This window comes from Lipotes vexillifer, unplaced genomic scaffold (genome assembly GCF_000442215.2).
Source record: "Lipotes vexillifer unplaced genomic scaffold, Lipotes_vexillifer_v1.1 scaffold53, whole genome shotgun sequence".
NCBI classification, from domain to species: Eukaryota; Metazoa; Chordata; class Mammalia; order Artiodactyla; family Lipotidae; genus Lipotes; species Lipotes vexillifer.
In genome coordinates this window covers 1877382-1879747 of record NW_006791814.1, presented here as the reverse complement: position 1 = coordinate 1879747, position 2366 = coordinate 1877382, and the positions used below count along the sequence as shown (strand labels likewise).

Genomic DNA, 2366 nt, shown 5'->3' with positions numbered 1-2366 from the left:
TTTTTGCGGTACGCGGGCCTCTCACTGTTGTGGCCTCTCCCGTTGCGGAGCACGGGCTCCGGACGCGCAGGCTCAGCGGCCCTGGCTCACGGGCCCAGCCGCTCCGCGGCACGTGGGATCTTCCCGGACCGGGGCACGAACCCGTGTCCCCTGCATCGGCAGGCGGACTCTCAACCACTGCGCCACCAGGGAAACCCTGAATACATTTTTGATTGTCACAGCTGGGAGTGGAAGGAGCCCCTGGAACCTGTTAGGTGGAGGCCAGGGGTGCAGCTGAACATCCTGCAGTGCACAGCCTGCACAGCAAAGAATTATCCTGCCCAAAATGTCAGTAGTGCCACCGTCAAGAACGCCTGGCATATGCGAAGCTGGGTTTTCCAGTGTTAGCTACATAATATATGTATTCTCCTTTTTTTACTATTATTTTATTAGGATAAAGTCCCAGGAAAATGGGAATCCTCGACTAAAGGGTATATTATGCTTACTGGCAGTTTTAGGAGAAATGGGATGGGGTGGGTGATGGGAATAAGGTTTCAGGTGACCAGTGGTGAAAAGACAGCAGGTAAATGGCACGTGTTCCCCAATGGGGCAGGAGATGACATCCCACAGACCAGGAGTTCTCCAGGGATAGTCCCAGCATCTCCTAGGGAGTTGGAAATGCAGATTTTCAAGCCTTATCTCGTACTCATCAAATCAGAAAGTCTGAGAGTGGAGCCCAACAATCCCTGTTTTTACATGCTTCCTAGGTGCTTCTGATGTTCCCTCAGGTTTGAGAATCACGGCCATGCACCATCTGCAGCAAAAGGCCAACTTGTAGAATAGCAAGTAGAACCCGTTCAAGTCCAACACTTTGTGCAGAAGTAGATTAAAAGTGTCAAGCCTGGGGCTTCCCCGGTGGCGCAGCGGTTGAGAGCCCGCCTGCCGATGCAGGGGACGCGGGTTCGTGCCCCGGTCCGGGAGGATCCCACATGCCGCGGAGCGGCTGGGCCCGTGAGCCATGGCCGCTGAGCCTGCGCGTCCGGAGCCTGTGCTCCGCAACAGGAGAGGCCACAGCGGTGAGAGACCCGCGTAATGCAGAAAAAAAAAAAAAAAAGTGTCAAGCCTAAGTCATGAGGGTGCTCAAATATGGAATGGAGCAATGATAAATGAATTAAAAGTGCCATTCATTCATTCATTTCATCAGTAAACAGTTTTAAAGCTTTTACAGCATGGTGCCAAGTGCTGAACTAGGTGCTAGAGGAAATACCTATATGAACTAATATGCATTATGCAAATTGTTATAATGAGGGGCGATGAGAGTGAGCAGGCCAACGACTAGGATATAAAACGGAAGTGAGGTATGTCCTATAAGGGAGAGGTCAGAAAATGCCTCCTGGAACAAGTGGTGTTTGAGATGGAACTTGAAGGATTTGTGATTATCTGTTAATACATTAATTCAACAAGTGTGTACTGAGTACCTGCTTGTGCCCAAAACTGTGCAAGGCCCTATCTGCACAAGGTGAACAAGGCCGGCTTGGACCTTGCCCCTGCGGTTACAGTCTAGCAGGGGAGATAACCATGGAGGCTGACCATCTGGCAAGCAAGAGTGATTTCCGGATGGGGAGTAGAGGTCTGGGGTGGGCTGGGGGTAAAAGAGAGAGCACCCCTGGGAGCCCTGGGTTGAGATCTGAGAAGAGGTGCGGGTACAGGGGTGTGAAATGCAGAAGGATGTTGAGTGAGCTGGGGAAGGAACACAGAGCCTCGGTGATCAGGAGAGACTGCTTGGAAGAGGTTGCTTGGGATAAAGTTTGGAAGATGATAGCCATCAGTTCATCCATGTACAGGCTAGATGTGAAAAGCAGGCAGACCATCAACGGGTGTCCAAGAGGGCATAAGAAACAAGAGGCAGAGTTCAGCTCAGCCTCAGCTCAGAGACTAATCCTCATATAGGGACCTAGAAGGGGCTGCCTGAAGAGGTGATAAGTCCTTGTCTCTGGAGTTGGACAGTCACAGGGGTGGAGAGGGGGGCATGCACTTGCTGGGGGTGTTGCAAGGGGTCTCCCAGCTGGGGTGGGAGAATGACTTTCCAGCCCAGAGAATCCAAGATTCTATAACTTGTAGTGGCCTGAAACTGAGGGTCAAAGAGTGACTGAGAGAAAAGTATCTGTCCGAGTGTCTGGCTTGGTTTATGGTCAAATAAGCACAAGCTATGGATGGATCAAAAGGGGCACAGGAAGAAAGAGTATTCAGTAGTTACCTTCGTTCCCTGGAGTGCTCATCTCAGGGAGCAGATCAGACACCAAGTTAAAATTAAAATAAAGCAAGGGGGCTTCCCTGGTGGCGCAGTGGTTGAGAGTCCGCCTGCCAATGCAGGGGACACGGGTTCG

General features: G+C 51.4%; 1 protein-coding gene across 1 annotated transcript in view; it reads left to right on the top strand.

Moving 5' to 3' along the window:
• PTPRT (protein tyrosine phosphatase receptor type T) overlaps positions 1–2366 on the top strand; it is an 804737-nt gene that overhangs the window by 672632 nt on the left and 129739 nt on the right. The window lies entirely within an intron of this gene.